The sequence below is a fragment of the Atractosteus spatula genome, assembly GCF_055471065.1.
Source record: "Atractosteus spatula isolate fAtrSpa1 chromosome 11 unlocalized genomic scaffold, fAtrSpa1.hap1 SUPER_11_unloc_1, whole genome shotgun sequence".
Taxonomy (NCBI): Eukaryota; Metazoa; Chordata; class Actinopteri; order Semionotiformes; family Lepisosteidae; genus Atractosteus; species Atractosteus spatula.
The window spans coordinates 113,701-129,743 of record NW_028296630.1 but is presented as its reverse complement, the minus strand read 5'-3'; the positions used below and the strand labels follow the sequence as shown (position 1 = coordinate 129,743).

Sequence of the window (16,043 nt, the reverse complement as noted above, 5' to 3'; positions counted from 1 at the left end):
TCCCTAAACATTTTAAGCATCGAAGTCCTTAACTAACGTGATACCGCAGTTAACAAGCATACTTTTAGAATTTGCTTAAAAGGGAATATAATATGGAATCGCGTATCTAAAGAAATTAATAACGATATAATTATATTCATGTACCGCAACACAAAAATGTGTAAGAACGCTGTACGATGTCTGTTGATAATGTTTCTGTAGGGCTTTTTCAACACTCCTTATGTGGCCTTGCCAGTGGCGCTGTGGGTTAGGTTCCCGACTCACACATCAAACGTTGGGTGTTTGAATCCAGCTGGAGCCATGACTCTTTTTTTAACAAACATTTCTTTGAAAAAATAAAATAGGGTTAGTGTTAGGGTTACTGTCAAACTAAATCAACAATTGATTTAAGGACGATCTGTCAAAGTGCAATGAAATACAATATTGTTGTTGTTGTTATTGTTGTTTTTATCCTGTAAAGCGTTTTGAGAAGCCACCTTTAAAGGCGCTATATAAAAGCGCTGATTCTTATGGAATGTGTTTTCTTTCTTCTTTTTTTCAGCATGGAATAAACCTATTACTTGATTCTTATGGATGCCCGGTTCCGCCGGGGATTCAAAAAAAACCCCATGGAATCGCGTACAGTATCTAAGGAAATAGCAGTATAACCTTATTCATGCACAAACAGTGGCATGTTACATTATTAATTTGGGTGTCTCCTCTTGCCAGAAAGCTATAAATTGCATTTTGAGTGCGGTTTTTGACTTTTTTTAAATTACAACCCATAAATAAAGCTGATACTGTTTAGACTTTTAATTATTTAAAACTGTATTACAGCAGCACAATGCACAATGCAACGTAAATCGCTATCTTTGTCTTCTGCGTAATAATGTTCACCTCTCTGTCCAGCAAATTAACAATAGTAATAATAATGAACTTTATTGTATATAGCGCCTTTAAAGGTGGCTCCTCAAAGCGCTTTACAGGATAAAAACAATAACAACAATACTGTTGGCTGGGCAAACGATTTTTTTTTTAAAAAGAAATACAAAATGAGATATAATGATGTGTTCCGGCTTAGACATTAACGAAGAGCATAATGAAGGTCATAAAGGTCATAAACGATATTAATTTTGGAACATCAACATATTATGTAAACTGTATGTTGCTGTTATTGGTATTTTAAAGAAAAAATACTGTAAAATCCTGGGTTCGGTACAATGTTTCAGGCATTCATGTGAAGGACAACAGAGCTTTTACTGGCCGATTATCAAACTTTATTGATAAATCAAAAACAAAAACTATCCGACCAAACCAGAAAAAGAAAAAAAGAATAACGGACACAGCGCGAGCCTGCATTCTCTCCTCAGCCGTCCACACCACACTTTTCCCTGGGTCAGAGATTAAATAAGACTTCACTCGCACCAAACAAATTACCACACACTTAACACTGAACATGTTAACCCAAATATGTCTCACAATACTTTTATGGTACATTACTTTGCTAAAATGTATTTAAAAATAAAAACGATTACAAACGCCAGCAGAGAGAGAGACACACACAGTTCTTCATTGTCAAAAAGTAATTGTGTTTTACTTTGTCAGCACCCAGACAAACGCAAACGCGTTATTAATGAAATGCTTTTATTCATTCTTAATCGAACTCACAAGTTGTCATCTGCTGTTGAAGCTCTGTGACACTAGACTCACACATGGCTAGACTTGACTATTTAACCATGATATTATGTTTATGTTTATTAATCTTCCTTGTTATGCACTGAGAATGATAAGCACCCCAAACACGAGGGCGGCGTAGCGGTCGGCTCTGGCTTTCCCATCTATACCGATGCACTGCAAGTACAACCCCCCCTCCTTCTCTTGAGTGATGGGCAACAGTTGGATATCTGGGAGAATTGTTCGTTCCACTGGCGTCTGTGAATTCCGCTGTGTAAACGGTGCTCCCTGAGGGGAGACAGACGGCGGGGACAGCGTCAGCCAGGTCCTGGGCGGTGGTGAGCAGAGAAGCCGGGATGGAGTGTCCTGAGGCGGTGTGTGCTCTGGGGGGGGCAGAGCTTCCGCCAGGCATTGCAACCTGCGCAGTGGGGGGAGGCACTCACCGGGAGACAGCTGCTCAAGCGTTTGACTGCCGGTACACACTGTCTTCGGCTTCTGCATCTTCAGGAGTGTCTCTAACCTCCCAATCCTCCCCTGTAATGCGTCGTACTGCTCCCGCTGCTGCCGAAAAGTCTCCATACAGGTGCTGCCTCTACAGGCTGGCACCCTTGAAAGCTGCACGTATGCGACTTCAATTAACACCAGTATTAAATGTATTACACTGTATTAATCAAGCCTTGTTTCCTTGATAATAGTTTATCTGTTCTTGCATATTGACATAGAACTTGAACCTTACTGCATGTACAGTGGTGTGAAAAAGTGTTTGCCCCCTTCCTGATTTCTTATTTTTTTGCATGATTGTCACACTGAAATGTTTCAGATCATCAAACAAATTGAAATATTAGACAAAGATAACACAAGTAAATACAAAATGCAGTTTTTAAATGAAGGTTTTTATTATTAAAGAAAAAAAAATCCAAACCTACATGGCCCTGTGTGAAAAAGTGATTGCCCCCTAAACCTAATAACTGGTTGGGCCACCCTTAGCAGCAACAACTGCAATCAAGCGTTTGCGATAACTGGCAATGAGTCTTTTACAGCGCTGTGGAGGAATTTTGGCCCACTCATCTTTGCAGAATTGTTGTAATTCAGCCACATTGGAGGGTTTTCAAGCCTTAACCGCTTTTTTAAGGTCATGCCACAACATCTCAATCGGATTCAGGTCAGGACTTTGACTAGGCCACTCCAAAGTCTTCATTTTGTTTTTCTTAAGCCATTCAGAGGTGGACTTGCTGGTGTGTTTTGGATCATTGTCCTGCTGCAGAACCCAAGTGCGCTTGGTTCGAACAGATGTCACGAACAGATGGCCGGACATTCTCCTTCAGGATTTTTTGGTAGACAGCAGAATTCATGGTTTCATTTACCACAGCAAGTCTTCCAGGTCCTGAAGCAGCAAAACAGCCCCAGACCATCACACTACCACCACCATATTTTACTGTTGGTATGATGTTCCTTTTCTGAAATGCTGTGTTACTTTTACGCCAGATGTATTGGGACACACACCTTCCAAAAAGTTCAACTTTTGTCTCGTCAGTCCACAGAGTATTTTCCCAAAAGTCTTGGGGATCATCAAGATGTTTTCTGGCAAAACTGAGACGAGCCTTTATGCTCTTTTTTCTCAGCAGTGGTTTTCATCTTGGAACTCTGCCATGCAGGCCGTTTTTGCCCAGTCTCTTTCTTATGGTGGAGTCATGAACACTGACCTTAACTGAGGCAAGTGAAGCCTGCAGTTCTTTGGATGTTGTTGTGGGGTTTTTTGTGACCTCTTGGATGAGTCATCGCTGCGCTCTTGGGGTAATTTTGGTCGGCTGGCCACTCCTGGGAAGGTTCACCACTGTTCCATGTTTTCGCCATTTCTGGATAATGGCTCTCACTGTGGTTCGCTGGAGTCCCAAAACTTTAGAAATGGCTTTATAACCTTTTCCAGACTGATAAATCTCAATTACTCTGTTTCTCATTTGTTCCTGAATTTGTTTGGATCGCAGCATGATGTCTAGCTTTTGAGGATCTTTTGGTCTACTTCACCTTGTCAGGCAGGTCCTATTTAAGTAATTTCTTGATTGAGAACAGGTGTGGCAGTAATCAGGCCTGGGTGTGGCTAGAGAAATTGAACTCAGCTTTCCAAAGATGTGATAAACCACAGTTGATTTATGTTTTAACAGGGGGGCCATCACTTTTTCACACAGGTCCATGTAGGTTTGGATTTTTTTTTCCCTTAATAATAAAAACCTTCATTTAAAAACTGCATTTTGTGTTTACTTGTGTTATCTTTGTCTAATATTTCAATTTGTTTGATGATCTGAAACATTTCAGTGTGACAAACATGCAAAAAAAAAAGAAATCAGGAAGGGGGCAAACACTTTGTCACACCACTGTACATGTACTGGTACAATGGAATCCTTACTTACAGAAAGTTATGATAGTTATGATCGGGTGTGAATGAGGAATGTTGAATGGTATTGAATAGTTTGACTTTTGTGAAGGCAAATCCATGAGAATATTTTGTGCTCTAATCCTGCATTTAACATGATAAATCAAGTTAAAATAAGTTCCCAGATGCTTCCCTAGTTAATCTACTGTTCTTATCATAGTTTACTACAGTAAGCAACACTAGATCATAACCTTGTCGTGTGGTTTGGTAAGCCTTCAAACTAATTTTCTTGAAACACATAATTACAATACACTGTATAATAGCAGAATAACAATAACATCTTTTAACTGGATTTGATTGCTTTCAGAGTTCTTTTATAAGGATTGTGCCTTTGTTTCTAAGGTTAACACTGTCCTTTCATTACAGAAGTATCATGAGGTCCAAGCAAATAAACACACATGCACATATAAGTGACAAGTAATAGGTTTATTCCATGACGAAAAGAGAAGAGAGAAAACACAACGTTTCAGCTGTGAAGCCTTCTTCAGGTGTGCAGGTGTGCCTTCTTCTTTAGCACACCTGAAGAAGGCTTCACAGCCGAAACGTGTTTCTCTCTTCTCTTTTCAGCATGGAATAAACCTATTACTTGCTCCTTTGAAGACTACACATGCTGACGCAGCTATCCACCTGAACTACTTGCACATATACAGTAAGTGTTTGCAAGTCTGTATCTATATATTCCTGGTAATATGCTTCTATTTATGTAGTAAGAAAGCAATCAGAAGAACTTTTTATAAAGTATTCTTGGTAAAACTCATCAAATCATCTCACTTTTAAATAACTTTAAAAAGTTGCCTGATCACTTTCTTCTTGCTACTCTTTTGATAAAGAGGTATTGTTGTTTTTTTTAGGATAATGAAATCATTGTGAGAAAGATGTTTTAAAGAATTCTACAGGATATTTTAGCAAGTTAGCGAGATAACACTAGTAAGGACCCTGATAATTAGATACTAGTTATTTTTGTTTAGAAGTGTATCTTAGCATTTCAGAGAACAGCACAGCATGGCATAGAAAGTGATGCATTTGTATCACTATATTACGAATATTCTTTCAAATCATAATCAATTTTTCTATATTAAACTATAAGAAAAATTCTATAATAAAATCAGTATAAAATTAACACGGATTTATTGTTCATTAGATTTAATGTCTGCTAAAGACTTATAATTATTAATTATAAAAGACCATGTTATGGCAATTAGAATTTCGAAAGTAGTGGAGTATAAGTGGCTCAGCACTGGGAATACACGTTCTTTGATGGGCTGGAAAAGTCCTGTACATCACTGTGTAGGGTCAATAGGTGTATGACTGTGTAAGAGAGGTTGGACAAACCTGGGGTCAAAGGTCATGGGCGTGAGCAGAAATGTACAGATAAAATGGCCAATTCTAATTTGGGTGGGTATAAAATTATTATTATTATAATTATTATTATTACTACTACTACTACTACTACTACTTACCAGGCAGCACAGTAGTACAGTGGTTAGCATTGCTACCTTACAGCACTGGGGCCCTGGGCTTGATTTTGGACTCAGGATGCCATCTGTGAAGAAACTGTCTTTTCTCCCAGGGTTTCCTCTGGGTGCTCCGGTTTCCTCCCCCAGTCCAAAAATATACTGGTTGGCTCATTGGCTTCTGAGAAAAGATTAGCTCTAGTGTGCGCTTCAGTGTCTGTATCTGCCCTGCGATTAAGTGGCTTCTTGTCCAGGGTGTCACCTTCCTTGTGCCCATTGCTTCCAGGGATACAAACATCAGTATCATCTTTATCATTGCCACTACTAAATTAAACACAATGTACCTCACAACTGGCAGCCCACTAAAGCTCAGCAGCTGTGAGCCTGGTCAGTATCTGGATGGGAGACCTCCTGGGAAAGCTAAGGTTGCTGCTGGAAGAGGTGTAAGTGGGGCCAGCAGGGGGTGCTCACTCTGCAGTCTATGTGAGTCCTAATGCCCCAGTATAGTGACGGGGACACTATACTTTAAAAAGGCACTGTCCTTCGGATGAGACATAAAACCGAGGTCCTGACTCTCTGTGGTCATTGAAAATCCCAGGGCGTTTCTCGAAAAGAGTATAGGTGTTACCCCAGCATCCTGGCCAAATTTCCCATTGGCCCTTACCAGTCATGGCCTCCTAAGAATCCCCATCTTTGAATTGGCTTCATTACTCCACTCTCCTCCCCACTAAATAGCTGGTGTGGGGTGAGTGTTCTGTGTACACTTTGGCTTCACATTGGTGCTGGTGGTGGACGAGAGTCCCCAATACCTGGAAAGAGCTTTGAGTGGAGTGTCCAGAAAAGCACTATAAAAGTGTAAGGAATTATTATTATTATTGACCTTTTCAAAGTACTGTGTTAACAGTAATAACTTGCAATCCATCATCTACTGACTCTTCATAAATCGATAACTGCTGTTCATTGTAAGTATGAATGAATAGAATGTGATCTGTTATCTCGGTGTGTTGTAATATCTCTTTGTGTGTCCACACAGGAGTCCTACACTTTGACCAGACTCAGGGTTTCTGGCTCAGTCACAGTGTCCCCCACTTCCCTCCATTCCCAGAAAGGGGGTACAGCTGGCCGTCCTCGGGGAAACTGAACGGCCGGACCGCGCTCTGTATCACTTACAAGTCTACACAATTCCCTCAGATAGGTGCGCAACATAGGGAAGCTAGCATTATGCTAATAGCAAAATACCATTTTATTTTTATTTGTATTGCTCAGTTCAAATTGAAAGAGACGACAATGCGAGGCCATTTACCAGATTCAATATTTGTTGGGCCGGATTTTTGTTTTTGTTTTTTAACCGTGAGCCGAGCCATAGAATGGAATGTGTGGGGTAAATTGAATGTGTAGTCCTTGCTTCATAGGACTGCAGACTTGTGCTGTAGCCCAGCACTACAATGGAATTATTGAGTGTGGCGGGTCTTCAGATATAGCAGGCAGTGTTAAGAAGCTGGGGAAATCCAAATTAACTGCTTCTGCATCAGAAAACTTAATGTCTCTCTTCTCAATTTCCCCTTCTAGCTTCTTTGTCTCCTTATTCCACAGAAGATGGTTTGTAGTGTTACCTTCCTCAGTTTTGTATTTATTGATTTTAATCATACAAAAATGAACAGTTTATTTTTCCTCACAGTTCAGTGACATGAAGGTATGAAAAAATAAAACCGAAGCCCTCCAGCACCTCTGTGGGCTGTGGGTGTTCCGGCCCGGGTATAATGGTTACTGTTGTAACAACATAAGGTGTTTGCATTGCAAGTGAGAGGATGCGATTTAGCCAACAATAAAGTTGTTTTCCTTTCTTTTTCCTCAGCCGAGCAGCTGTTGTATTATAACCCCCGCGTGTACAACTGCTCCTTGCCTGAAGTCTTTCGCCACGAACTGCCCAGAATGAGCTGCATTTGCGAGGGCTCTGTAAAGCCCTGGGTGCAGGGAAGGAGGATGGGGAAACTGCTGTCAGCTCGGGGAGAAACCTTCCTCAGCCTTGCCAAGTCTCGCTTCTTTGTGGATGGTGAGAGTGGTTTTCTTTTAAAACCACGCAGACTGTACAAAAAGATCTGTGATGAAACACCAACTACAATCTGACATATCAGCTGTCCTTATCAAAGGTTCTGTACCAGGATATGCATTTGGAATCTTTTTCCTGGAATTGAGCATTTGTTTGGTCACGTAGGTTTCCCATTGATTCTGGAGCTGGTTAAAGTTCAGAAACCTTCCTGGACAGCACTGATTTTCATTCTGCACTGAGGAGAAGAGTCGGATAAAAACAGTCGACTCCGACTCTCGAAACGTCCAGAAATACATTCACATTTAAAGATGTTGAAATACTCCATGATAGTTATGCTTACGTTCCAGTGATTTGCAATTCACCAGTGTGGACAAGTGGCCCCTTTGAACTTACTCAGATTTAATGTGTTGTCTTAGCGATGTATTACAGTCTTCTGTCCTTGCAGTCGTCTGTTGCCAGGCCACTGCCAAATGCATATTCATTTTTAGCACGTATTCTCTTCTTTATGGAAGTGTGGAGGCAACCCAAGTAAATGCACTTTTAAGTCCTAAAAACAAGCTAGCTAAATTCCCTTTGAATTCCTGTGCTCTCACATTAAAAGTGTGGCTTGGCTGTCTTGAGAAGCATGACAGAGACTTCCATCACCTTTCACAGGCCAGAAAATTGCCCAGATTTTGCTCCTATTAAAAACATAGCTCAGTCCTGCACACCTTACTGTCATCACAACCTCTGCTGCAATTGTTATTGTAAAGATTGCAAATCCTGTAAAGCAATGCGACTGCAAGATGCTACAGATATTTCAGAACCAGTGAGATACTGTACATGCAACTTCCTGGTCATAGTTTTTACTCTTTACAGCATGATGACGGGCTTTGCTTATATTTTGGCCAGTGGTTGCATGTACAGGTTTGCAAAAGGCCGCACATTGTTAAGAGCCAAACATGAAAATGACAAAAGAAGAACGAGACAAATTACATTTCTTCATCCCAGACAAACATTAAAAATAAAATGCAGACAGCGAAAACGGAAAACAATTTGGTCTTGACTTTATTCAAAGCTATCCATTACATGGTACAATGAGTTTATATAATGGTATATTAGCCACCAATATAATACATAAACTGAAACAAACTTTTCAGATTTGGCAAAAAACAATCTTAGTTTGATCATTTTTAACTAAGCTTAGTTAAATATCAATTTCAGATTAGATGCAATAATAATATCAGAATGGAAAAATATTTAAACCATACAGTATATGTGTCTGTTTTCATAATCTTGCAATAACATAAAACATCATATTCCATAGTATATCACCAGAAATAAACTGCAAAGTGTGTAATATTGCTAGAAGCAGAATACATCCCAAGAAAACAAGACCTAGGTCCAAAATAATCATTTAACAGAGTTCGCATAGTTTTGAGATGAAAAATCCACTCCACCTACAGTGAATCATCCATCAGTCTTCTAACCACTTTATCCACTATAAAGTCACTGGGGAGCCAGAGCCTATCCCAGCAAGCAAAGGGGAAAAGGCAGGATATACACTGGACAGGATGCCAGGACATCACAGTGCACACAGAGACAAAAACACACAGCACTTACCCAAGAGTCCATTTTCCCAAAAGCCAATTAACCCAACTAGTCTGTTGTTTTTGGACTGTGGGACCAAAAACTGGAGCACCCAGAGGAAACCCCTGCAAACACGGGGAGAACATACAAACTGCACATTGTAGTTCACATCTGTAGGGCAGAAACACATGTTGCGCTTCTAAAACTGTCTTGCTACAAGGGCTTTCCAATCACTACCAGTAGCTCTTTTATGTTGTTCTGTTGTGATTGTTATTAAAACATAAAAAGTTCTGAAAGAACTCAATTGGAAAACAAAGCACTGAAAACCGTTTAGTAAGGGGAAATGTTTCATTATACAATGTGAAAATGGCAGTAAAATTAAATTCCAGACCGGTAAGAGCTTTTTTTTTTACTTTTCACAGAGTGTTTCCTTTCTCTTTAAACCAAGAAAGAGCCCTGTCTGGAGAGCCATTGTAGATGCTGTTAAATGCCTTATATTTCTACTTTGTTGACATACTTGAGGGTTGTCTTTTACAGACATCTACACTGGCTGGGCTGCTCAAGTTTTAAAGACTACTCTGTTGACGGAAACCTGGCAAACGAAAAGAGCATGAACTGCCTTCGAACTGCTCCCTTCCTGAACAGGTTTGAAATATCAAAAGAATTAAACTGCCGGGACCTGTGGAGTTCTGCTCTCACTTTGATCATGCCAAGTGGTGTGTATCCCAGGAGGATGGAGACCAGTGGATCTGCATTGGAGATCTAAACAGAGAGGACTGCCAGCAGTGGAAAAGTGGAGGACTTATTTGCTCACAAAACCCTGTTATCTACCACGCTTTCAGGGGGGCTGTGTCCTGGTTTGTTAGGTGCAGAGACATGTTTAAACTGTAAGAGGGGGAATGTTTGACCCTGTTGTTGCAATTCAGTTACGCTGACTCTTTCTGTATCTATCTGTTGCAGATGCAGAGCAGTGTTAATTGCGCTCAGGTTTAGCAAATGCCGCTTGATATTTTGAAGCTAATGTTTGCTGAAAAGCAAGAAAAAACGTTGCTCAAATGCAAATGTGCTTCTTTCCAGAACAACTAAAATGTATAGGTTTAAACATGGGTTGATGGCTAACACAAAAGAAGAAACACCCAACGACTGCAATTATCAATCCATTCATCTATTATCAGAAAGTAGCTTTTTTTCCTGTGAAGTGTAGTGGCAAAGCTCTTCATTTAAAATAAGAGGACACTGGTTGTAAATGTCAATCAGGATTACGTTGCGCAAATGTTTTTTCTTTATAGGTTTGGTTGGGTTACCACCAGCAGTTCTGTGAAATCTTTCCTCATTTTGTGCTTTTGTCTTCTGTTGTGCGAATCCCATCTACAGCCAATAAATGATGGTGCTCGCAGCTCTGAATATATTAAGATTAGTGGAATTCCTGGTCTACCAGCACTCTTTTGTTGTGTGCATCTAATCTATAATCAATAAGTTAAGATAACAGCATATTATTTGCTGAGGTACGCAGATATTCCTGACTTCCATTGTTGGTGGAGCTGGGTCATATTTGCCTGGGAAAAAATGTGCACAACATGATTTCTTCTAAAAAAACGTTTCTACTAGCATCTTGTGCTGTGTTCCTCAAATGTCTTATTTTTCCTGTTGGCACTGTTTTTCTTCACGTTTTCTTCTACCACCTTACAGTGCGCTCACAAATTATTGTCACCCTTAATGAAGAACAAAAAACCCCATATAAAATAAACAGCACAGATAATGACTTATATTTTATATACCCCAAAACTGGGTAAACTAGTGAAAAACACTGATTTTGTTTTCTCTCAAACATTTCTTAGTTGATTTTTAAATGGTGTGTTTAGGATCATTGTCATGCTGGGAGGTCCACCAGAGACCAAATCATGCTGTAGCTTTTTGGCATAGGCAGCCAGATTTTTGCCCAGAATATCCTGATATTTAGTAGATATCATGATACCTTTGTCCTTAACAAGGGCCCCAGTGGCATCACAACCACAACACAACATCAATGTTCCACCCCCATATTTCACAGTGAATATACGTTTTTTTGTGTGAGTATGCATCCCTCTCCAACGCCAAACGTACTGGTGGTGTGAGTGGCCACACCCTTCAATTTTGGTCTCACCTGACCATAGCACTGGGTTCTAGTCAAAGTCCCAATGGCATTTGGCAAACTCCAGACACTTCAGTTTGTTTCTTGTTATCAATTCCTTCTGGCAACCCTTCCAAATAGCTTTTTGGCATGGATGTACCATCTAATTATTGATTTGGAGACTCAAGGACTCCAAGATGCAACCAGACTCTGCAGTTCTCCAGCTGTGACCCTTGGATTCTTTACCATTTGTGAAGATCAATACTAATTTGTCTCTTAATTTGTCACTTCTTTGCCTTTCCCCATGGTGGTGGATGGCCAAAGTTTTTATTATGTGTGTTTACCTCTTTTTATACCCTGGTGAAACAGCAAGTCCAGAAAATGTTCCTTTTGACTGAGTTATATTTAAAAAAGCAGAACTTCATTTCAGATTTTATTTTGTTCAGTTTCCTTAAAGGAAAGTGGGGGATCTAATAATTGTGACATTAATGTTTCTGGAAAAAACATGTATTACTCATTTTAAATATTTGTTTTGAAATAATTCCCATTGTCTGGGCATAAGATAGACTCATTATCTGTGCTGTGTATTTTATACAGCTTGTTTTGTTCAACTTTATCAAGGGTGCCAATAATTCTTGAGCCCACTGTACCTGCTTAGATAAATAGAATCACTATTACACACCAAGAAAAACACTCAAAACACTAACTTCTGTTCTTGGAACTATAGTGTTCAGTCCAATTTTAATGCATCACTGATATTTGAAGAAAGTGAAAACCGCTTTGCACTGTTTGGAGATGATTGCTAAGATCATCCAGGTGGATGCTGCACATTGGTGGTGGCGGAGGGGAGTCCCCATTACCTGTAAAGTGCAATATAAATGTAAGCAATTAATTATTGAGCTTCATTTTGTGGGTCTGTATAAACAAAATTCCAAGTAGGATCAGATTTCAAATATTGGTCTGACAAAGTGTAAACCCAGAAAAAACTCCCCTTATGCAAAACTGGGTGAAGGGACTTATACCTTGATCACAGCTGCTTCCTCAATGTGCGGTTTTAAACTTTCAATTTTGATAAAGTTCTAGCCCAGGAGTGTTAAAAGGTTACAAGTGAGAGAAAGATATTCTGCCCATCTTTTCTGTTTGGTTGATAGTAACTATTGATAAAAGATTCTTTGTAACACTCCTGTGATTTGGATTGCACAGCATGTCTTTTCCATCACAGACTTCAATTTCATTCTCTACCCACCCCCCATGTTGAATGTGAAGTACTGTAGCTGCCCGAGTCCAAATTCTCAGTTCTTTTCAGGATTTTGAATACTCAAGTCTCCACATCTTCAATCCTCCAGCCAAAAGTGATAAAGTTGTTTTAACCTCTCAGTTTACAACACAATACTGTACCTTTCAATGTGGGAGTTATTCTGGTTTCTCTTCCTTAGACTGTTTCCAATGTCAATTATTGTAATGCTCTTCTAATATAAGGACTCCTACATTTTATCTTTAGCTTTCCAATATGCCCATTTCCAATATACAATGAAGTCATTGTTCTCTGTATTAAAAAACAATATGAATACAAGCTAATAAAAGGAAGACTGAAATAGCTGTCTGAGACAAGCCAGCCTCTTCAGACCTCATTAGGCCCCAGCATATGGACAAGCCACAACAGAAAGGAAATACTGCAGAAAAAATTTAAGTCACAAGCTGCCCCACCACCAACAACAACAACAAAATCCTCCCATAGAACTATTTATAAACTGTACCAAACCTAGGCTAATTGCCACCATGTGAGAATGTGCCTCTCACCCTTAACTAATTTGCTAATTCACCCCCACGTGGGTCTATGTACACATGATTGAGGCCTGAACCCCCTCAGCTGAAACTAGTGCATCAACACTGCTGACCCACCACACTGTTGTATTTGAGAGCTTCCTTAAATAGAGGTGAAATGTGCTCTCACTGTCCTATTCAAATTCTTTGGTTCCTGAAATGAATAGTAGCACAGATGTAAAGAAAGAACAACTGGATACAGCAATCGCTCAGCAGGTCTTTTTAAGCCTATGTGAGTTGCACTGATCGGGCAAAATCACTGTCCATGCTCATATGTCCTCGTATGTCGGGAGTTAGGACACAGAATTTTTTTTTTATTGAATTAAAACCCTGTTTTGGTGAAAGAACATCAAGACTGTTATAAAATGAACACTCATTGATATGTTATTTTGTTTCACAAATGTAGCAATAGCACTTTGTGATGATATTATTTTAAACTGCTTTAATGATGTCAAAATAATCAAAGTACCTAACTGAGAAATTCTGCTCTAGATCATAGTCTGATTTACAGTGTCCTTTCACGTATCTAATACTGGATATACCAGAAAATCAGAACTGCAAATAGTTCTTTGTCTTTCAAGGTCAATTGCAAAATGCCTTTTTTGGCATTCTGTGCATTCTTTTAGGCAAGTTTTGGTCTGGCAACACTTTCGGGTTTCGTGGCCTGAATTGGAGAAGTGAACTGAAGTAGCTGCCTGTATTGTCTCTCCTTAGTCTTGAAAGACTAAAAGCTGCTTCAAGGCCACACTCATGGTAAGTGTCTGTTTTTCTTTCATTAGTTTTGAAAATTGAATTAGAATGTTCCGTGATTGAATTTAGTCACACAAGAAGTATCGTTCACAAGCCGTGTTCACTCACCCTCTGCAGTACGAGTTGGGGATTGTCTTGCTTAAGTTGGCATCTGGGCTCCTAACTTTAGCCTTTAGTTATGTAGCCTTTGAGTCCCTTATTACTCCATCATTATTGCATTATTTTTGCAGCTATTAACATCAAGCCTACATTTCATTTTCTACCATTGTGGTAGTTCTGGACTTAAAAACTAGAAAATGACTATGGGATGGCTTTATTGGAAATCTCTCAAGAATTCACTTTTACCTTTGTTTGTTGGGAATGAAAGCATAATAGAAAATGCTGAATGTCCATTTAATGACTGATCGCATAGCACTACATCCATATTGCACTACAATAAATTACACATTAATCCAAGAAAGAACTGCACTGTAACTTACAGACCATAAATAGACTTAAATAGACCATAAATGCTGTGAATGAAGTGAAGTGTGAACTGAAATGTCTTTCTTCACCAAATATTACTTTGTCTTGTGTGCCAGCCTTAAGCATGAGATACAGTACAAGCTGGAAAGGTTTGACATGAATACATTTCTTACTACATGCAAATTTGTCTTGAAAGTTAAGCTTCTAGGTTTGAAAAAATGATGGGCATTTTATAATGAAGGAAAACAGTTTGGTACTGATTTATTATTGCATTTTTCTGTCAAATTCGATGGTTTGATTGTAGACAATTGAGAAGGACAAACCAGATTTCTTGAGCCCTTGTTTCCATTAGGATGCCGTTTGGATGCTGCTGATCTGGCCGCTGATGATATTTGTACACAGTGGGCTCACTGCTGATGCAGCCGTGTCCTGCAGGAACGAGCAGGAGGAGTCTGTGGACTGGTGAGTGGTTTTTCTGCCTTTACTAATTCCCCAGTATACATGCAACAGCAAAGAGGTGTAAATTGTAATAAACAGTAGATGGACACATTCTTTCATTGCGTGTATTAAACATTACAACTTAGAATAAATAAAAGCTGAAAAAAGAGAACCGGCTTAAAGCATGTGTGTCCAACTATAGTTCTGGATGCCATGATCCAGCAGATCTCGGGTTGCTTTGGCCGTGTCCCAATATGCAAGGGCTTAGGGTGTTCCATTTCTAAATTTGTCACAAGGATGCTCACCAGCACCGCCAAGGCAGACTTCTCTGAAGTCCACATTGGAGTGGACTCCGCTGAAGGGAATTACCCCCAATTGCTCGCGGAATGGTGACGTTCCACATTCTAACGTATCAAGGCGGAGAGAAGTTGCCATGGAGAATAAAATATCCACGTATTAGTAAAATTGAACTTTTTTTAAGTTTTAGAACTCATAATATTGTAACGCATACGGCCACCATTGGTTGTGAGAGCCGGCTTACCAGCGCGGTGACGTCACCGCCCTTCCCTGTGAATAGCAGGGACCGCAGCCGCCGGGCTGATGGGAGATTTCCCTTTAGTTCAGCTGGCTGGGTCCCTGTTGAGTGACGCCGGAGGCCCGGGTTCGAGTCCCCGATGGTGGGGGTTCGACCTGAGGCGGCAGAGGAGAGGGCGCATACCCACGTGAACACCGGAGCGCTACAATTTTTTTGAAAAAACAAACTTCATTAGGCTGCTTTAGATTCAAACTGTATGTATTCTACGTACGAAATTTTGACATAAAGCTTTAATTTCGTCACCTCCATTTTGACTGATGTATATTTATTCATTTACCTGCTTTGTATTCTGTACACGGAGTATTTAATGGTGCTCGTATTTAATAGTACAAGCTTTGAGGTATAGCCAAGTTTACCTTATTTAGTTGAATGAAAGCGTTATGTTCCTCGTACTGTCATTTTTGTACTGGGACAGACGATATGAAATGTATTTAATGGTACACAGCTTGGAATAAGCAGCGGTATTGCCAGTGATTCCTTAGTTTACTTCGCCTGTTATGAATCGAGGTTAAGTTTTCAACATGAATGAACACAGTGTCGAGATAAAATTCAATTTAATCAAACTGCAAGCGGACAACGAAAAAATTAACAGCCGACTTGGATTTCGACCCTCCTGAGCCGTGTGACAAAACAGTGACATCACGCGAGGGTGCTTTTTACCTTTTTGTACTAGTGCGCCCTTTAATACTGGCGCACTTGAAGTC

General features: G+C 39.8%; 1 pseudogene; it reads left to right on the top strand.

Moving 5' to 3' along the window:
• The first annotated feature begins 5,460 nt into the window (after window positions 1–5,460).
• Window positions 5,461–15,137, top strand: LOC148811429 (deoxyribonuclease-2-beta-like; annotated as a pseudogene).
• The last annotated feature ends 906 nt before the right edge of the window (window positions 15,138–16,043 follow it).